The sequence below is a fragment of the Gorilla gorilla genome, chromosome 13 (genome assembly GCF_029281585.2).
Source record: "Gorilla gorilla gorilla isolate KB3781 chromosome 13, NHGRI_mGorGor1-v2.1_pri, whole genome shotgun sequence".
NCBI classification, from domain to species: domain Eukaryota; kingdom Metazoa; phylum Chordata; class Mammalia; order Primates; family Hominidae; genus Gorilla; species Gorilla gorilla.
Window position 1 is genome coordinate 44,557,096 of NC_073237.2, and position 22,517 is coordinate 44,579,612.

A 22,517-nucleotide genomic window follows, 5' to 3' on the forward strand; every position below is an offset into this window, starting at 1 on the left:
ATTGATCGGAATAGTTTCAGAAGGAATGGTACCAGCTCCTCCTTGTACCTCTGGTAGAATTCGGCTGTGAATCCATCTGGCCCTGGGCTTTTTTGGTTGGTAAGCTATTAATTATTGCCTCAATTTCAGAGCCTGTTATTGGTCTATTCAGAGATTCAACTTCTTCCTGGCTTAGTCTTGGGAGGGTATATGTCGAGGAATTTATCCATTTCTTCTAGATTTTCTAGTTTATTTGCATAGAGGTGTTTATAGTATTCTCTGATGGCAGTTTGTATTTCTGTGGGATCGGTGGTGATATCCCCTTTATCATTTTTTATTGCGTCTATTTGATTCTTCTCTCTTTTTTTCTTTATTAGTCTTGCCAGCGGTCTATCAATTTTGTTGATCTTTTCAAAAAACCAGCTCCTGGATTCATTGATTTTTTGAAGGGTTTTTTGTGTCTCTATTTCCTTCAGTTCTGCTCTGATCTTAGTTATTTCTTGCCTTCTGCTAGCTTTTGAATGTGTTTGCTCTTGCTTCTCTAGTTCTTTTAATTGTGATGTTAGGGTGTCAATTTTAGATCTTTCCTGCTTTCTCTTGTGGGCATTTAGTGCTATAAATTTCCCTCTACACACTGCTTTGAATGTGTCCCAGAGATTCTGGTATGTTGTGTCTTTGTTCTTGTTGGTTTCAAAGAACATCTTTATTTCTGCCTTCATTTCGTTATGTACCCAGTAGTCATTCAGGAGCAGGTTGTTCAGTTTCCATGTAGTTGAGCATTTTTGAGTGAGTTTCTTAATCCTGAGTTCTAGTTTGATTGCACTGTGGTCTGAGAGGCAGTTTGTTATAATTTCTGTTCTTTTACATTTGCTGAGGAGTGCTTTACTTCCAAGTATGTGGTCAATTTTGGAATAGGTGTGGTGTGGTACTGAAAAGAATGTATATTCTGTTGATTTGGGTTGGAGAGTTCTGTAGATGTCTATTATGTCCGCTTGGTGCAGAGCTGAGTTCAATTCCTGGATATCGTTGTTAACTTTCTGTCTCGTTGATCTGTCTAATGTTGACAGTGGGGTGTTAAATTCTCTTGAGTTTCACTTCTTTTCTGTGACCTCTTGTGCACATAAGTGTTAATACAAATTATGTTCTTTCCTCCTGTTAATCTGTGTTTTGTTAGTTTAATTTGCAGATCCTCAGGGACTAAACCTAAGAGGATAGAGGAAAAGATTTTTCTCTCTGAAAATAGGAGGTCCCTAAAGAGGTGGGAAGGGGGCTGGGCTCGGTGGCTCACACCTGTAATCCCAGCACTTTGGGAAGCTGAGGTCGGGAGTTCGTGAGCAGCCTGACTAACATAGAGAAACCCTGTCTCTACTAAAAATACAAAATTAGCTTGGTGTGGTAGCGCATGCCTGTAATCTAACCCCAGCTACTCAGGAGGCTGAAGCAGGAGAATTGCTTGAACCTAGGAAGCAGAGGTTGTGTTGAGCCTAGATCACACCATTGCACTCCAGCCTAGGCAACAAGAGCAAAACTCTGTCTCAAAAGAAAAAAAAAAAAAGAGGTGGGAAGCGATGGAGTTAAGGGAAATACTTGACAAAATGTGCAACATTGCATCATCTGAGACAAGAGAAAAGTTGCTCTGGATGAATATTAATATAGCTATTTACAGGGACAGTACCGGGGAGCTGAAGGAGGTTATGCCTAATGGGCCTTCATTTCCTTGATGAAGTGAGAGGCAGTCTGAGTGAGACCCCACTCTTTTTCATTGTCCATGAACCAACTGAGCCAGAAGGGCTGGGCTTTTTGTTTCCTCCCTGTCAGATCCTGAATGATACCTCTCTAAGCATCAATAAGTCCCAAGAGTCCTGGTACTTTATCTATTATTGAGAGTAAAAGAATCTTAGAAACTCCTTTACAACAACAACAAAAAATCTAATTTTCAAGACTTGCTATATATTATACTTTGAGACCCAGTGATCCTTTTCCTTTTTCCTTTACCTCCACTCTCTTCCTCTAAGATTAATTCTTTACTAAATGGGTCTTTATTCCTTTAAGTAAATAGAGTCCTGCCAGCCTCCTCTACCAGCTGTGTAGATATGTCCAGACTTGCCTAAATCCCAGGGCAGAAAAAAGCAAAAAAGCTCAGCTTTAAGCTGCATCTCCTACTGTGCAAGAAGAAGTGTGGATCCATTCAGTAAGAAATGAGTCAAAAAATGTAAATGCCCTAGAGACTATAAAATAGGTGAGGAATACGAAACAGCAAATGAGAAACCATACAATGTATGCAGCATTCATTTTTACCTGACTGAGAAGAATCATGAGTAATGAAAACATCAAAAACCAGGAAAGTAGTCTCTATTTTCCCCCCAAATGCAACGATCATTTTATGGCAGGCCTTATAGTCTAACACTACTATTTTCAAATGGGCAAAGAAAATGTAGTTTCACTTTCCACCTCTGATTAATCTCTAGGGACCAGTTTTTGTCCAATCTAGTAAACTTGGTCCAATTCAAAACTTCAGATGTCTTTAGAAAACTGAGTCTCTGTATAATTCTTGGTCTTCACATTTTCTCCCCTGTCTTTTGCTTCTCTCTAAGAGAGCACATGGCTACAGAGGGTGATTTTGGTGTATAATCTCATGATGGGTTAGAGGAGAGAGGCAGAGGCCTTGGATCCATACAATCTCTTCTAGATCACTGCTTCTGAAACTTAAATGTGACATGAATTAAATGTTCATCTTGTCAGAGTGCAGATTCTGATTCAGTAGTTCCAGGATGTTGCCCAAGATTCTTCATATCTAACAAGATCCAGTGACACTGATGCTGCTGGTCCTTGCACATACTTCAAGGAGTGAGGATACAGGTCCTTGCAGGTCTTTGCTACATGTCCGAGCTGCTTAGCTTCTAGGCTGCTGACCACTGAGGTATGACTTGTCCCATTAGACCTGCTGAGGTGATGTACTGGCCCTTACTGCTAACATCCATGGTCTCAGCCACCTTCCCTTAGTTACAAAATCTTTGTGCACGAGAGGCTTTTTGATTCTATATAGGTCTGGCATTCTGTGCACCTACTCACAAGGACATGGGAGAATACCTGGGTTACCTGAATGTTAAGCAAGGCATAGGAGCATAGAGTGAAGCCTCATACTGACCTCTAAAGCTCCCTTCCACCGCTTTTTTGCCATATACTGGACCATCTTAAAGAGGTCTCATGTAGGACTCCTTCAGACTTAACGCTTACTCCATCCATCTCTAATGCCCATCATTTTCTCATGGCTCTGTGGATATTTCTGAGATTTCATATCAGAGGGAACCTTTAAGAAGGGAAAACTGAGGATCATAAAGTGCTTCCTGCTAGCTCTGCCTCTGTCTCTTTTCTTGCTGCAGCCTACCTGAGTGAGAAGGGATGGGCTTTTGTTTCCTTTCTGCCATATCCTGAGTTATGCCTCCCTACTATGGACTGCATGTTTGTGTTTTCCCAGAATTAATATTCCAAAGCCTTAATCCCCAATGTGGTGGTATTTGGAGGTAAGCCTTTGGGAGATAATTAGATCTAGATGAATGTGAAGCACGCATGATGGGATTGGTGTCCTTATAAGAAGAGGAAAAGGGACCAGAGCTCACTCACTCTCTCTCTCTCTGTTTCTCTCTGCCATGTGAGGTTATAACGAGAAAGCAGCTGTGAACTAGGAGGAGGGCCTTCACCAGCAATCCAACCAGGCTGGCATCCTGATCTCAGACTTCCAGCGTTTACAACTGGGAGAAATAAATGTTTGTTGCTAAAACCACCCAGTCTGTGGTATTTTGTTACGAGCTAACCAAGACGCTCTCTCAGAATAATTGAGTCTCACAAGGTCTGGCACTCGATCTGATAATGGGAGTTAAAGAAATTGAAAAACCTGCTTATTAAAAAAAAAAGCCTGATTTTTAAGACTTATTATAGACTTTGATACTCAGTGACTCTTTTTCCTAGGTAGGATCTGTCCTCACTTTGCCTAGAGTAATGAGCCTCACAGCTTAGCCATGAAGTTGAAAGCCTGCAAGGGAAGGTGATTTAGGGAGGAAATAAAACTACATTGGTTTACTATGTCAAATATGTTATATCTGTAACCATACTCACACTATATCTCAGAAATGATAGTTCATGTAACCAATTTCTTCCTTTCTAATGTAATTGTAATATAGTGATTACCTCTTATTCCTGCCTTCTCACTCTGAAAATATGGCTCTTTCTGGAGATCTCCAGAATAATATTCATCGATATGTGATACTGGCAGTAAAAGTGTGAAAATTCCAGAGACTTGGGCAAATGACTCAATATCCTCTTCCAGAATGAGCCTTTGTTAAATACAAAGAACACTCACTCTGCCTGGGCTAATCCTGTGGACGTAAACTTAACTGCTTACTGGTGCTTCGGTTATTGATGTTTATGACGATCATGATGAGGAGGAGGATAAGGAGTTTTCTGCTGTTAAAAGCTTTACCCATTAAAAAAATATCTGATTACTGATTATCTAGGCCCTTTGATTTCTGTCAGGGCAGGATTAATCTGTTGTAAGGTGTAGGCATAAGGCTTTTCTCCTTGTCTAAAATGTCCTTTTTCCATTTCCCTGCCTTGAAAATTCTTACTCAGTCTTGTAAACTAAAAATAAAATCCCAAGCCTCCCAACTGACTGAATGGACACAATCATACCGTCTTGGCCAGAGGGAACCCAGAGAAGCCTTAAAAACTGAATTCCTGGCCATGACAGGACAGGAGGTTAGACACGTCTCATTATACCCCTTCCCTTTTTGCAGTTTAGACACAACCAACCAGCATTAATGTTAAAGTAGCTGGAACAGACTCTTTGTGACAATAAAATACCAAATTATAAACAGGGCCTAAGGCTGTGCCAGGCAAGGGTTACTTAAGTCCTGCACCCTACCCTTAAAGAATGAACTATGCTCTAACTTCCACAAGGTTTTTCTTGTTCTGTGGCAGCCCAACAAGCACGGGGCCTCAAGGTAAGCAATGTTCAAACAATTGCAGCTCAGTCACATTCAATTCACTGCCACCATTGCCTACTGACTAACTGACCAACACCACCTCAGTCCCCCTCCCACCCCACCTGTTCCACAAGCCATAACTACAGCTTTGGCTAGATAAGAGACTTATCTCAGTAACTTTCTCCTGTTAAGAAGAACACCAACCACAGACTAGTTCTGGCCAGTTTTATAGAGTCTGCACACTTGATTATCTTCATGTCCCAGCTTCAGCCTTTGACATCTAGGGCCTAATTGTAGGTAGTACAATATTAAGTCTCCACCAACAAAATGAACATGGGTCGTATGTTACATGTGTGTGTAGTGAATACACATGCTTTAGGACCACTTTCATGAATATTTATAGTTCCTCTTGTAACCTGATGAATATGTATAATTAGCCAAACCCATTTCATCATAAAGCTCCTGGCCCAACCCCTCCTCCTTTGACCTCCTTTGAAGTATCTGTCTTCTGGTCTTTGCCAAAGGCTATACTTCCCAGCCTGCAGGAGAACCATATTTACAGGCTGTAACCCTTATAAGAAATAAAGTCTCTTCTCCAGATTTATAGATCTCATGATTTTTTTAGTTAACAGTCTTTGAAACCCAGTTGCAATGCTGCCTACTGTGTACAGTATCCCCTGAGTCCTCCCCTACACCCAGGAAGTCTTAAACTCCCTTTGTGCCATCATTATATCTTGCAAACATCTCTATTATCACATCTTTCATAGTGAATCATGAGTATTTGCCACCATGCCTGTCTCCCTTACAAAATTCTCTGTATCATTCACACCAGTTCACATCTGGCACATGACAGGTGATCAATAATGTTTGTTGCCTGCATGACTGGCTAAATGAATAAATTAGTGGGTCTCAAGTGCCAGTGTCAAGGTCCCACAGCTAGGAAAAAAGAATGCTGAAATTCAGCATTGGATTGTGACCGCAAGGCCAGCTTTTGCTCTGCACTATGCTGCTTTGCACTTTTGTGATTTAAATTGAGTTTGTTGTCTACCTGTGATATATAGGCGTGAACTTCCATGAGCCTTATGTGTTTTTCCATTCCTTTCTCTCCTCCTCACTCTTCCATTGATGAAGAGCATATTTCCCAAAATTGTCAGTGGAACTGGGTTTTAGGGTGAGTGTTAGTAAGAGAATAGAGTAGATTATCACCAGACAAGCCCTAAACAATAAAGATCATGATAGAACTACTTTCCTTGAAGTCTTCCTATAAGAATTGCTTGCATTTCTTAGGTGTTTCTTAAGTGCTTGACATAGTAGTAAGTTATTTGCATACTTTATTTCATTTAATTATAACAATTATCCTTTAAAATAAGTCTTAACTAGTACTCCTTATTTCACAAATGAGCAACTGAGACTCATAAGAGATAATGTTAATTTCCCAAGGCCTGATGGTTTTAGTAGAAGAAGAACTGGGACTCAGGCCTGCCTGATGCCAAAATCAAGTCCCCAAGATAATGGAGTCCACCAAGAATAGGCGAGTAGGGAAGAGGGAGAGGAAATTAATTATAAATTAACATTTATTTGGAGTAGTAGATATCTGTCAGGCTTTGTGATAACCCAGTATTTTTTACTATCTTTCCTATATTTGGGTAATTTTCCACAGTGAAAGATTCACATCCCAAAGGTGGAAGCCAGTTACTTGTTCTTGGGTAAAAAGTGAAAATGCCATTTATCACACACACCAGAACTGGCTAAATGAATAAATAAATAGAGCTTATAAAGATAGAAGCAGTAGCAGTTGTGCAGGGCCCTGTAATCCATTGCATTCTAGGGCAGAGCACAGAGGCTTAACAGGGCCAGACAGCAGACTCCTAGAGACAGACTGCAACCTTGGGCCATGGCACTTTTATGAACTACGTGATTAGCAACGGCCCCTCCCCTCAAGTAGTGAAGGTTCAGGGTACAATAGTCATATAACATGTGATATGGTTTGGCTGTGTCCCCGCACACATCTCATCTTGAATTGTATTAAGATGATTAATAGTTCCCATAATCCCCATGTGTTGTGGGAGTGACCTGGTGGGAGGTAATCGAATCATGGGGGCAGTTACCTTAATGCTGTTCTTGTGATAATGAGTGAATTCTGATGGTTTTATAAGGGGCTTTCCCCCTTTTGCTTATTCTCCTTGCTGCCATCATGTGAAGAAGGACATGTTTACTTTCTCTTCTGCCATGATTGTAAGTTTCCTAAGGCCTCCCCAGCCATGCTGAACTGTGAGTCAATTAAACCTCTTTCTTTATAAATTACCCAGTCTTGGATATTTCTTTATTAGCAGCATGAGAATGAACTAATACAACATGGTAGAACATTGGCTCTCTTTGTGACATTGTTATATCTTATAAACATCTCTATTATCACTGCCCCAAGCTTTCATGATGTGAGGGTAACTGGCCTTCTCCTGGTATAAGGAAGAAGCTGAGGACCAAGTCTTGCTATTATAGTTGTATAACATAGCAAGACTTTGGCTTGAGCCCCAGCACCTCAATCTGCATTCAAGACTCAGGAAGTACCAGCCCTTCTCCTGGGATCCAAGACTCATGCTGGCCAGAATTGAGTGCCTTAATCCTGTGCTATAGCCAGTTTCCATCCAGTTGCAAAGGAGCAGCTCATTTTCTAAAAGGCAGCCTGCAGAGAATCAGTCTTTGACAAGTTTCCAAGGGGGCAATTTCCCCTTTCTCTCTTACTTTCCCAGTCTCCCTTGCAGCAAGAGCATAGGTGTGTGACTTAGGCTTTACCAGTCAGACACATACATGAGACTTTGACTTAGAAGACAGCAGGGTGAGAACACAGCAGCATGAACCTTATTTTCATGTGAGGCTGATACAGAGGACTCTGGTTTCTGGGAATGACAGTGGTGGCAACTCTGGAGTCAGGGACCAGCATTAGCAGTGCCTGTTGTGGTGTCTGTGCCTAGTGGTAGCTGCAGCAGGCTTGCTGCTACGACAGACCCATAGTATAGTTTGGATGTTGTTTCTGTTCATATGCTCACCAAGCTGATTTGGCCTCCTCTGAGCCACCTAATAACCTGGAATAAACTTATTATATGCTTCAACCAGCTGAAGTAGATTCTCTTGTTTATAACTTAGAAGTTGAGTAATAATTGGTCACCTGTTTTGTGCCCAGCATTGTCCTAGACATTGTCCTATTCTTTTTTTTTTTTTTTTTTTTTTTTTTTGAGATGGAGTCTTGCTCTGTCACCCAGGCTGGAGTGCAGTGGCACGATCTCAGCTCACGGCAAGCTCCACCTCCTGGGTTCACGCCATTCTCCTGCCTTAGCCTCCCGAGTAGCTGGGACTACAGGTGCCCGCCACCACGCCCAGCTAATTTTTTGTATTTTTAGTAGAGACGGAGTTTCACCATGTTAGCCAGGATGGTCTCAATCTCCTGACCTCGTGATCCACCCGCCTTGGCCTCCCAAAGTGCTGGAATTACAGGCGTGAGCCACCGCGCCAGGCCTATTCTTTATCTCATTGGATTCTCACACAAAACCTGTAAGATGATTACAGTTTGCCCTGCTGAAGAAAAATGTGGTAAGGTAGTGGTATGGGATGAAGCAGGCAAAATCAACAGAAAAGAGATCATGAGGAGTCTTCTTTGTCCAGTGGTTGAGTTTGGCCTTTGTCCTATTAAGCATGATACACATACCTGGCTGCAGAGCTGTGGGGGCAGCAGCTTCCACAAGGTGTCAGCATCCACAGACCCTTCCACAAGCTGCTTCTTTGCAATCCCAGGGGGCAGCTAGACATGCTAGGCTTCTCAGATCCCCTCACAATCTCTGATTCACTCCAGGCACTAGTGCTTCAGGGAAAGTGGCTACAGATTATTCTATGACCCTCTGATTCCCTCCTCCAGCCAGGTCTTTACTTCTCAACTCTTCCACAATTGTGTAAAATCCAATTCCTCTGCTGTAGTCGTGATTTCCAAGATGTGTAATTCTCTTTCCCTGACCGGACTGTGGCTGATACAATCAGCAAAATGAAAAGTGGGATGGGAAAGAACACGTGTGGTAAAAATAAACTGTAGTGCATAATTCTGTTCAAAGCAGCCTAGAACAATGGAAAAATCTTGAGCTTTGGGTATCATAAAGATTTGGATTTTAGTCTCAGTTTTGCCCTTTTGCCCCTTGTAGCTGTAGGATGTTCAGTAAATTACCAAACATCTTCAGTTACCTCATTTTAAAATGAGGATCATAATACCTACCTCATGGGGTTATTGATGATAAAATGAGAATGATTTAAAGTGTTGTGAACATAATAGACCCAAATATCAGAACCTTTCTATTCAATAATAAACTTCAAAAAATCAAATATAATGAGCACACATGTTTGTTGCCCATCCTAACTTGGAACTGTTGTTTTATATGGAGTTTCAAGGTAAAAATACATATCTTTACAAAATACACTGTTTTAAATAATATTTAAATATATTGACATATACATCTATAATTGTGGTTGCTCTGGGTTTGCTTCCTCAAATTGGCTTTTAAAGGATTCTATGTATGCTGTGCTTCTTTTAATACATGTCAAAAAGAAAAGTAAACTTTCATAGGCAAGGGATTTTTAAGTTTTGGGAAGATAAAAATTTTATTTTTCACATTTATAAATATGAAAAAAAAACATGTTGAACTAACATGTACTTGATTGATAACAATATGGGGTCACTGTTTACAAAGGACACATTCCAGCAAGAAAATGAAAGCAAAAAGGTAGATAAGAGTTCATTGTACTCACACGGAAAGGCACATCAGCAACTTTGAAGAGTTCTACCAAGGCTCGGTTTCCCAGTCTACAGTCCCAATGACGACTTGGCTCTTTGGACCCCAATTTCTTCATCAATTACTATGAAGAAGGCTTGATGTGGAATCCTCCAAGTTCTATCAGTGTAGGTCCATGAATGTGAGCTCTGTTGGCAATAAATTTCATTTACTCGGTCCAACTCCTACTCGCCAAATGAGAAAAGTGGATGGTAATTAGATTTTTCCCAACTCTCGAATTAGACACTTTAAAAGAATAATCATAACATGACATGCATAACAAGACATTTTACTGAATGTTTTTTTTATATTCAGTATATAATTTAATCCTCACAAATCAATGATATAAAATTAATGTTGTTCCCCTTTTATAGACAAAGAAATAGAGGCACAGCAAAGCTAAGTAACTCCTGTAATGCCATCCAGTTAAGAAGATGGACAAAGTCTTCACCATAATGCTGTGAAGGATATTGGCTCTGAGAGTCAGACTGACCTGGCTCAAATCCTGACTCTACCATTTAGTACCTTTGTGGTTTGGGGCCAAATTACCTAACTGCTCCAATGCTCCATTTTTGTTATCTGTTAGATGGTGATGATACCAGGTGTACTTTCCTCCAAGGGTTGCTGTGAAAATTAAATGAAATAATTAGTTTAGTGTTCAATAACTGTTATGTATGCTGGAGATGATAATGATTTAACTTGTCTCCCAAAGAGTGTTCTTTTAACAATGCCTAGTGTCTTGAGCAAATTGGCATTTCAAAGCTCAAGCACTGTACACCAGTGTTGTTAGACAAACGTTCATCTGTTTAACTGGAAAGACCAGTGCCACATACCTGACTAAGCTGTTTCACATTTCATATGTACTGACAAAGTAAAAAACATTGGCTCTTTTCAACAGATTGCTGTACATCATATTTACATGTTTCCCACCACCCACAGGAACACACTTGGCAATCCAGAAGTTTTTCAACATGCTAATTAATGCAGATAATTCATCTTGCCTTCCGAGCAAAACGTTAAACAGGCATGAAAGGAAAGGAGCTGCTCATTGTCCAGGAGGGCGGAAGTAGAGTCCTCCAAGGAGGCATCACTGCCTCCTTGATCCAGTCCAGCAAGGCGTCCCAGAGGCAAGGGGACCTGCTGTGGCTTCCCACGACCCTGCCATCACACTGAGGCACCTTGTGTCCCTGAGCAGAGTTACATGCTCCAAGACTCCCTGGAGCACGTGCAGCTGTTTGACCTGATGAGGAGGATGTTAGAATTTGACCCTGCCCAGCGCATCACACTGGCCGAGGCCCTGCTGCACCCCTTCTTTGCTGGCCTGACCCCTCAGGAGCGGTCCTTCCACACCAGCCGCAACCCAAGCAGATGACAGGCACAGGCCACCGCATGAGGAGATGGAGTGTGGGACTGGGCTGCCCAGCCCCTTGACTCCAGCCTCGACCACCAGGCCCCAGGCCAGAGCCACCCAATGAACAGTGCAATGTGAAGGAAGGCAGGAGCCTGCAGGGGAGCAGACTTGGTGCTCAGCTGCCAGAAAGCACAGATTTGACCCAAGCTATTTATATGTTGTAAAGTTATAATAAAGTGTTTCTTACTGTTTGTAAAAAAAAAAAAAAAAAAAGAAAAGAAAAGGGCAGGGGAATGTGTTAGATATCACTTTCATCTATTAGAAAATATTTACATCCTTCTGAACTTTCCCCTACTTTACCCTCAGAACTGACAATGCCATCAGGACTTATTGGACAATATCCCCCAGTGCCTAATGGCAAGAAACATCTTGACAGCTTTGGGCTCTCCGGTGTGCATTAGGTTCAGAAAGGCCCTGAGAAGACAGCAAATGTATTCAGATTTTTATTTGTCTGCAGTTTGATGTAATAGTGTTTTATTTTTGGCCCCCAATTGCTCAGCAAAAGAAAAAAAAAACAAAATAAACCTTGGTTAAGCTGCTGATTTCCTCTAAATCGCTGAGCACAGGGATTGTAGCTTGATGAAGTCATTTAGTGCTGGTTGTTTATATTCAAACCGTGCCAGTGGCTCTTGCTGGAGTTTTTCATGAGGAATGTGATGATGTTTACTTCTTTATAGAGTTAAAATAACTATGAATTTACCAGTACTAACTTGCAAGGGATTTTCAAACTTTTATTTTGTCTTGAAAGCTTTGAAATATACAATTTCATTTAGGTTGTCAGGGAAGAAAATGTCACAAAGAGAAATCACGTAAGCTTTGACAAAATAAAATTTTTTGCAACTTCTCCAAATATTTCTAAGTTCGGTGGTCATCAGGCTGCTTGAAGGTAGCATTCTTAGGCCATTCCTCAAAGAGTATTATGGAAGTCCATTTGGATAGAAAAATTCATGATTGTGGTATCAAAAATAAATGGAGAGAAGAAAGTAAGGGATGAGAGAACTTGTATAATAAATATACCTTGTCCCATTTTTTATTTTTCTGTTGTCTTTTCTGTTTTCTCTCTTCTCCCATCCTGGAAGAGAAAAGGATATGCTGAGAAAGTAGGCTGTGCTTACTCAAAATTAGAAAAAAAAATTGAATTAGGAAAGTTGTTGGCTCTCCAGGCATCCATTCAATAAACATATATTTGTTGAATACCTGTAAAATGCTGGACATTATGCTAGAGATAAAAAAAACAAAATTGGCCGTTTCATCAATTCGGTCATTCATGTAATGAACGTTACCAATTAGCCAATGTTTGATTCAGGAAAACTGAAAATAAACAATGATAACATATGGATGAATATATAAACGTATTCAAAATGCTGGGGGAGCAAAAAATCGAGGAAATATCTAAGATAGCCTATAGCATGTGTCTCAGAGGCTGACTTTCAGAGGCCCTCAGGCCACCTCAGGACACACAGAAAAACTATCTTTGGCACTCTGCCTCCTCTCCTTGGCTGCCAAGGTGCTCAAGAAGCAGTGTGAGATGATGGAAAAGTTCTAGTCTCTGGACCACATAGCCCTAAGTCCACATCCCTTCTGCGCCAGACTGCTAATTGTCTTTCAACATCCCTTTTCCCCTTCTTCCTCAAAAACATAAATCCTGAATTTAGCTGGACACGTAGCCACCCAGAATAGATTATGTTTATCAGTCTCTCTTGCAGCTGGGCAAGTCTTTGAGATATAGCTCGGATCAATGGTTGCAAGTAGAAGTAGTGTTTGTCACTTCCAAGAAGTGTCCTTAAGAGAAGTGGAAATTCTCTTCTCCCTTTGTTTCCTCCTACTAGCGAGTAGGTGGTGACCCACTGCAGCCATCTTGGACCATCAGATAGAACCCCTGTGTGGCGGATGGCAGAGAAACATGAGGTGCAGAGTTTGACAATTGGGAAGCCTGATCCCAACCCTGTGAGGCGTGAGAGAGGAAAATACAACTCACATTTTGTTTCAGCCAATCCTGGGTTCCTGTCACTTGCAGTCAAAGCTAATTCTAACTAATACCAACAATGAGACCTTCAGCAAATACAACCTTAAACCCTCTGAGACTCAGTTTCCTCCTATATAAAAATGAGGACAATAACACATATTTTTATAATTGTTGAAAGGGCTGAATTACAAGAATAAATACATTTAATTCACCTGGAATAATGCCAGATATCCAGTAGTATTAACAGTAGCTACTATTATAATAATGTTTTCTGCCTATTCAAAATTCCTGCTCCATGAGTGTCTCCAAAACTTTAATAGAATAAAAACTCCTATTCCCCAACAGTTGCACCAATAGGGAGGTACTGATCTGATCCAAGATGTGTGGTGTTGAGGCCTAGCCTTCCCAGGAACTATATGGAACATGGCTGTTTTCCAGATATGGTTCAGCCTTGGGAAAGAAATGCATGGATTGATGGGGGATGGAGAGGCTCCTTGCTAGAGAGCAAGGCTAGCAGAATTGACTCTAATGATGGGCAGGGAAGCTAATATGATAGTAAAAGCAATCTCATATCTTTCAAGTTATCCTACCCTAAGATAATACTCCCTGCCCTACTTGCTTCTCTGCCCGCCACTCAAAATACCATTCATAGAGACTTTCTTACATGCTGGACCAAAATGGGAGCAAAATGGGAACATTATTAAAGAGGAATTTCTCTTTGGTGGAATGTGTTTGGGGAAACCATGGAGAGGATTTTTCTCTAGATAGGGGCTACATGTTTTCTTCCCCTCTAGAGGAAACAAAACCTCCCCCTTGTTTTGCCTGGTCACTTGTCCCTCTCATGATCTAAGGGGACTTGGGCAGCCTGTTAGACAAATGAGGCAGATTTTCAGCCCTTGGAGAAGCACCTGGGTAGGTACAGTTTTATTGACAGCCAGACTGGGTTCTAACCCCTGATGTTCCACTTACCATCTGTGTGACCTTGGGCCAGAATTCACTCTTGTTCTCCAAGCTTCAGTTCCTCCACGCATAAATACAAAAACAAACCAAAAATTTTTCTAGGCATGAAAAAAAAAACAACAGTTGATCCAGGTAATTAAGTGGATAATAATGAACATTAGAAACGAACGGGATATTAGCCGCTTGGTAATCACTTAGGTGGATTTCTCTAGTCCTTAGGTCACTCTTAACAGTAAAAGTTAAGGGTCTGTTTTGAGGATGTGTGGACAGTGGATATTCAATTACATTTGTTGGTTGAATCAGGCAGGCAGTCAGCAAACATTTATAGAGCACTTGTGAGGCATCAGGCTTTGCTCTAGGCACTAAGAATATTGTGAAGAACAAGAGAGACAAAGAACCAAACTCTAGAAGCTCATTTTCTGGTGGGAGAGAGGGATAAAACAGACACAAAACACTGAAATAAAGTAATTTTGTGTAGTGATAAATATTATAGAAAAATAACAAAATAGGGTGTGATAGGAACTGCCTTGGGATGAGAGCAGGGGACAGACACTACTTTACATGGGATGGTCAGGGAAGGTAACTGAGAAAGCAGGTTGTTTAGTAGAATGTGAACTATGAGAAAGAGGCAGCTCTTCAAAGATTATAGGGAAAAACATTCTAAACAGAAGAAAAAGCAAGTGCAAAGACCCTGAAGTAGAACTAGTTAGTCATAAGGGAGGGACAAAAAGAAGGCCCATGTTGGCATAGAGTCACAAACGAAGAGAAAAAGGGAAGGGAGGGAACTGAATCTGAAGAGGTGGGCTGAGTTGAAGATGTAGAAATGAATTTGAAAAAGGCAGCTTATTTATTATCTGGTTATATAGTTTGGATGTTTGTCCCTCCAAATCTCATATTAAAATTTGATCCCCAATATTGGAGGTGAGGCCTAATGGGAGGTGTTTGGGTCTTGAGGGCTGATCTCTCATGCATGGCTTAGTGCCATCCTAAGGTAATGAGTGAGTTCTTGCTCTCTTAGTTCAGCTCTCTCAAGAGCTGATTGTTTATTTTTAATTTGTATTGGTTTTTTTAGAGACAGGATCTCGCTCTGTCACCCAGGATGGAGTGCAGTGGCATGATCATAGCTCACTGCAGCCTTGGACTCTTGGTCTCAAGTGCTCTTCCCACCTCAGTCTCTCAAGTCACTGGGATTACAGGCATGAGTCACTATGCCAAGCCCAGAGAGCTGGTAATTTAAAAGAGCATTGCATCTCTGCCTCCTCTTCCTCCCTGTCTCACAATGTGACATGCTTGCTCCCCCTTCACCGTCTACCACAAGTGGAAGCTTCCTAAAGCCCTAACCAGAAGCAGATGCTGGTGCCATGCAGCATCTGTGAGCCACATAAACCTCTTTCTTTATAAATTACCCAGTCTCAGAGTTTCTTGTATAGCAACACAAAACAGACTAATATATCTGTTTTATATTAGAGAGTGAAGGAAGATTCTAGATTTAATTCTCATTACAATAGGAAGACTTTGAAGGGTTTTAACCAGGACAGTGACATGCTCTGACCTATGCTCTAAAATATTTTCTGTGGCTCCCTCTGCAGAGGCTGGTGTGAACAGGACAAGACGGAAGAACAGAAGAGACAGGAGGCCACTTTAGTAGTCCAGGTGACAGCTACAGTAATGGAGATGGGCCAACCAGGTAAGATTCAGCACATATTTTGGAAGGAGAGAATAAAGGACTTGTAGATGGACTGGATGCATTGTACGTGCAAAGAAGAGAAATCAAAGGTGTTTTACTTAACAAGTGGGGGATATTAGGGTAGGAGATGATCAGAGAAGAAGGTAAGCTTGGGAGAAATCAATCGTCCTTTTTTCATATAAGCAAAGTTTGAGATGCTTATCAGACATCCAAGTGGAAAAAAAATGTCGAGTGAGCAATTGGATGGATGATTCTGTAGCTAATGAGAAAGGTACTGGAGGAGCCACAGATGTGAGATTTGTCAGAATACAGATACTATTAAAAGCTATGGGATGGTGCGTGCCTGTAGTCCCAGCTACTCGGGAGGCTGAGGCGGGAGGATTGCTTGAGTCCAGGAATTCAAGACCAGCCTGGCAACATAGTGAGACTCCTGTATCAAAACAGTAAATTAATTTTTAAAAAAGCTATGTGATGGAATGAGATCACACAAGAATGTAGGTATCAAGATAAGAGGACCAAGGAAAGAGCCTTCAGACATTTCAATATTTAGAGGTCAGTAAAGGAGAAGAAGTCATCAGTGAGAAAAACCCAACCAATAAATATGCTGACACACAAAACCAGAGACCTTGTATTTTAATAAGGAAGTAATTAATTGTATCAAATGACATTGAGAAGTCAAGTAGGATGAGGGCAGAAAATTGCCCATTGACATTGGTGAGATTTGGATCACTGGCAACTCGGATATGGTAGGCATCCTCTAAAATAGCCTCCAATGGTCCTGCCTTCCTAGTATTCATGCCCTTGTGCAATTTCCTTCCCTTCATCATTTACTACATCTATTGACTTGTTTCTAATAGAATATGGCATAAGCAATACAATGTCACTTCTGAAATTAGGTTATGAGAAGACTGTGGCTTCCCTCTTATTGACTCTTTCTCCAGCATTTGGCTTGGGTGCCAGCATTGAGTAAACAGATATTTAGGTTTAAACTGGGTTGGGATTTTTTAAGGAGATTATGATAGAGAAAGAGACGGGTGTGCAACTTACTGGGGTTTGTAATGGAGAGGTTATATTGGTGGTCCATAAACTCTAAACTAAGTAAGTAAGAAGGTAAGTGAAGATATGAACTGTGTGCAAAGAGAAGTATGGATCAAAATATTAGAAATGCAATTTGATGAGGCTTGGTGGAATACCAGAATAACTGAGAAAGGAAGATAAGAGATAGTCGGTAGAAAGAACAATGCTTTAAATAGATATTTCAAAACCGGTATTGATGAAGTAACGTCTACAGTACAACCCTAAGTGTAAATGGTCCACGTGGAGCAAAGGAAAAAACTAAAAGTGTAGAGTGAATCATTGACATAGGTGTGGAAGTCATCCAGGATTTTGACAGCCACCGTGGTCAAACTGACAGTAAGACAGATGCCAGGGCCATCAATTCATGATTCAGTGTGAGTGGCAAGTTGGTAGAGATAGAAACAAGAAGCGATAAAATGTTAATGGCATAATTTAAGAATCCTGGGTTGAAGGAGGAACGAGGAAAAATGGTTTGGAAGCAGCAATGGGGACCCCATCCCTCACCCCTGAAAAGACAATAGGGGAAGCAGTGTTCTCAGGAGGAAGTTTTGGTGATTGCTAAGCATGAATGGAGGCCTATGGACTGTTTTGGAACTACTAAGGATTAAATTTGTATTTCCTTTCAGGTGATGAGTATCAAGAAAGTCAATCTGAGTATGCTACATCTATATGATAATAATAATAATTACAATTTATGGAACACCAACCAAATGCTGAGGATGCTTTTTCCCCTATAATAAACTTGCACTACAGATGAGGAAATGGAATTCAGGCGGATTATAGACACACCCAGTGTACTGGCTTTATATCATGTTTGTTTAGCTAAGCTGAAGCTTCAAGTCCCAGAATATCCTTCCCAGTGTAAATCCAGGTTGGGGATGTTCCCAGGAGAACTTTGTGCAGAGATTGGGTGGTAGAAGAGAAGCAGCAGCCAAGGTGCTCTGAAGGTTGATGCAGGGTGCCAGGCACCTGCTTATTCAGTGTCTCTGCTGTGCTAGCTCACACTGATGGTATGGGGCCAGGCCTCTCCTCCTCTAGCTTCTCTGACTCGTGAGCCAGGGGTGTGTGTGGCTCCACCAGATTCTCCAGGAGAAGGCTACCAGGTTGTCAGGATACCTGTGTCACAGGGTTAGATTCAGGGAGAAACAGACCAGGTTCCAATTTGTGCTTGTGGATTCCAGATTGTCCTCATGGGTTCCAGTTGTCCTTGTTTTCCTGTCCCATTCTACCCTTCACGTGAAAGGGCATTTGGCATTTCTTCCCAACTGCCTTCTCAGTTGATCTATAGCAACTTCAGGCCACGACTAGACACTGAGGCAGCAGATTCTGTACTTTATCACCTAGAGTGGTTCAGCTTCCCTGACACCCCTAGGATCATACATTAGAAAGCGGTAAAACCAAGATCAGTACCATAATTTCTCAGAATTAGGTCCTTTGCATTTCTACTCTTCCAGAATACCTCTTAGGCCTACAAATAAATGGCATATTGAATGAAACACTGCAGAATCAAAAGTTAAAAGCCCACAGATAATAATGTGCCACTAATATTTAATCACTCTAAATAGGGAAGTCACATTACACATGAGGTTGGGGGTTTTATTATAAATAAAAGAGAAGAAAAAATGGGTTGCTTGGTGCATACTCTTTGTCACTTTAGGTTTTATCAATGAACAAAAGGGTCAGAAAATTAGAGAAAGGCAGAAGAAATAAGGGCAAATTTTGGAAAATGGAATGAAAGGAAAGTTATGAGAAGATCGTTCAAGTCATTTGCACCTACTTAGGAATGGACTTAAAAGAAACATCATTCTATTATATAAACATTTTCCAGAAAAATTAAAACATAATGGAGGCATGTTGTTTGTTTACAGGGTGACTAGGTGAACAGCCCACTAAAAGGTTGGAAAGGATACTTTTTAAAAACCAATTATTTCCATAGGTTTTGGGGGAACAGGTGCTATTTGGTTACATGGATAAGTTCTTTAGTGGTTATTTGTGAGGTTTTGGTGTACCCATCAACGAGAAGTAGACACTGAACCCAATTTGTAGGCTTTTGTCCCTCACTCCACTTTCCCCTGACTCCCCAAAGTCCATTTGCATCCTCATACCTTAGCTCCCACTTATGAGTGAGAACATGCAATGTTTGGTTTTCCATTCCTGAGTTACTTCACTTAATAGTCTCCAGTTCCATCTAGGTTGTTGTGAAAGTCATTAATTCACTCCCTTTTATGGCTGAGTGGTGTACCATCATATATATGTAATTTCTTTATCCACTCATTTGTTGATGGGCATTTGGGCTGGTTCCATATTTAAGTATCTTTTTCGTATAATGACTTCTTTTCCTCTGGGTAGATACCTGGCAATGGGATTGCTGGCTCACATGGTAGTTCCACTTTTAGTTCTTTAAGGAATCTCCACACTGTTTTCCATAGTGGTTGCACTAGTTTACCTTCCACCAGCAGTGTTAGAAGTGTTCACTTTTCACTGCATCCATACCAACATCTATTATTTTTTGAATTTTTGATTACAGCCATTCTTGCAGGAGTAAAGTATTGCATTGTTGTTTTGATTTGCATTTCCATGATCATTAGTGACGTTGAGCATTTTTTCATATGTTTGTTGGCCATTTGCATATCTTCTTTTGAGAATTGCCCATTCATCTGTACAGCAAAAGGCACTATCAACAGAGTGAACAGAACACCTACAGAATGGGAGAAAATATCTGCAAATTATGCATCCAACAAAGGTCTAATATCCAGAATCTACAAGGAACTTAAGCAAATTTACAAGCAAAAGGCAACCCCATTAAAAAGTGGGGAAAGGACATGAACAAACACTTTTTTAAAATTTTAAGTTCCAGGGTACATGTGCAGAATGTGCAGGTTTGTTATATAGATAAACGTGTGCCATAGTGATTTGCTGCACCTATCAACTCATCACCTAGGTATTAAGCGCAGCAAGCATCAGCTATTTTTCCTGATGCTCTCCCTTCCCCTGCCCCCTTACAGGCCCTAGTGTGTGTTGTTTCCCTCCCTGTGTCCATGTGTTCTCATCGTTCAGCTCCCACTTATAAGTGAGAACATGTGGTGTTTTGTTTTCTGTTCCTGTTAGTTTGCTGAGTATAATGGCTGCCAGCTCTATCCATGTCCCTGCAAAGGACATGGTCTCATTCCTTTTTATGGCTGCATAGTATTCCATGGTGTATATGTACCACATTTTATTCATCTAGTCTATCATTGATTGGCATTTTGGTTGATTCCCTGTCTTTACTATTGTGAATAGTGCTGCAGTGAACATACATGTGCATGCATCTTTATAACAGAATGATTTATATTCCTTTGGGTATATACCCAGTAATGGGATTGCTGGGTCAAATGGTATTTCTGGTTCTAAATCTTTAAGGAATCACCACACTGTCTTCCACAATGAACTAATTTACATTCCCACCAATGGTGTAAAAGTGTTCCTATTTCTCCACAACCTTACCAGCCTCTGTTGTTTCTTGACTTTTTAATAATTGCCATTCTAGCTGGCATGAGATGGTATCTCGTTGTGGTTTTGATTTGCATTTCTCTAATGATCAGCGGTGTTGAGCTTTTTTTCATATGTTTGTTTGCCATATAAATGTCTTCTTTTGAGAAGTGGAACAGACACTTTTCAAAAGAAGACATACCCACAGCCAATAAGCCTATAAAAAAAATGCTCAATCATTAGAGAAATGCAAATCAAAACCACAGTGAAATACCATCTCACACTGGTCAGAAAGGCTATGATTAAAAAGTCAAAAAATCATAGATGCTGGAGAGGTTGTGGAGAAAAGAGAATGCTTATACACTGCTGGTGGGAGCGTAAATTAGTTCAGCCATTGTGAAAAGCAGTGTAGCGACTTCTCAAATAATTTAAAACAGAATTACCATTCGACCCAGCAATCGTATTATTAGGTCTATACCAAAAGGAATATAAATCATTTTACCATAATGACACATGCACACATATGTTCCTCGCAGCACTATTCACAATAGTAAGGACATGGAATCAACCTAAATGCCCATCAATGGTAGACTGGCTGAAGAGAATGTGGTACAAATACACCATAGAATACTATGCAGTCATAAAAAAGAATGAGATCATGTCCTTTATGGCAACATGGATGGGCTGCAGGACATCATCTTTAGCAAAGTGACACAGGAGCAGAAAACCAAGTACCACATGTTCTCACTTATAAATGGAATAAGTGAGGAATAATACATACTGGGGCCTAACTGAGAGTACAGGGTGGGAGGAGGGAGAGGCACAGAAATAATACCTATCGGGTACTATGCTACCTGGGTGATGAAATTATCTGTACACCAAACCCCCATGACACACAGTTTACCTATATAACAAACCCTGTACATGTACCCCTGAACCTAAAATAGAAGTCTTAAAAAATTATCCTCAATCATAATTAAGTGCTTAGTTACCACTACACCACATGCAAGCTGCACAACTCTGAGCTTGTTTCCTCATCTATAAAATGGGGAGAGGATAAGAACGAACTTTCATAGAGTTTCTGTGAGGACCAACAGACATTGTATGTGAACATGTTTTATAAGTTGTAAGTTCTCTATACATTAAAGCATCATCATCCACCTGAAACAACCATGATTCCATGTGAACATCTAGTGTTTCTCTCTACTCAGGCCCCTGCCTACCTTCTTCCAGTAATAGCATAGCTCCCCTTCCTTTGAAGAACTGTTCTTCCTTACTATAATGGAAGTGCCTCCCCACCTAAACACGTTAGCATGCATCTGGCCACAGTGATGGGTCAGGAAGGGCATGACAGTTAAACGGGTCCAATAAGAGTTCTTCTTGAGGAACTTTTTTCTTTTCTTGCCAAGATCTATACGGATATGTCCCCAGAGACACTGATGGCCACATACACTGCCATATGGAGACACTCACAAGGATAAAGCTGACATGCAGAAGGAATGAGAATTGAGAGACAGCATCCTGAAAAAATTCCAGTCCTCCTGTATGGCCAGTCCCATCCAACCTTGTCCACTCTGTAAGAATACAGATGCTCCTCAACTTACCGTGTGGTTATATCCCAATAAATCCATTGTAAGTTGAAAAAATCCTAAGTCAAAAATGTATTTAATACCCCTAACCTACTGAACGTCATAGCTTAGTCTAACCTACCTTAAACATGCTCAGGGTACTTACATTAGCCTACAGTTGGGCAAAATCATCTAACACAAAGCCTATTTTATACTAAAGTGTTGAACATCTCATGTAATTTATTGAATACTGTACTGAAAGTGAAAACAATGGTTGTATAGATACTCAAAACATGGTTTTTACTAAATGCATATCACCTTTGCATCATTATAAATTTGAAAAAATCATAAATAGAACCATTGTAAGCCAGGAACCATATGTTTATATACAAGAATATATTTTAGGAATATATATACATATATACGTAAGCATAAGAGTTGCACTTTATTCACTTCCAACTAAGTGTCTGGCTAATACAGATTTCACAATGAAAAACTTTCAAATTTAAAAATGTGTAGAGTAGGAGAACTTGCTCATAGTTTCCTTTTTCAACTATACAACAGTGTTCAGAAGAGTGAAAACACAAAACCCAGGTATAGAACCAGGA

General features: G+C 40.6%; 1 long non-coding RNA gene across 4 annotated transcripts in view; it reads right to left on the reverse strand.

Moving 5' to 3' along the window:
- The window catches only part of LOC129524773 (uncharacterized), a 134,403-nt gene that overhangs the window by 23,166 nt on the left and 88,720 nt on the right, over window positions 1-22,517 (reverse strand). For 3 of the 4 annotated variants that reach the window (XR_008668698.2, XR_008668696.2, XR_008668695.2), the window contains 4 exons: window positions 14,119-14,207; window positions 12,201-12,255; window positions 10,322-10,396; window positions 9,750-9,957 (listed from right to left, as the gene is read on the reverse strand). This is a non-coding gene — a long non-coding RNA (uncharacterized lncRNA). The remainder of the gene's footprint in view (window positions 1-9,749; window positions 9,958-10,321; window positions 10,397-12,200; window positions 12,256-14,118; window positions 14,208-22,517) is intronic. The other variant, XR_008668697.2, reaches the window with a different exon arrangement.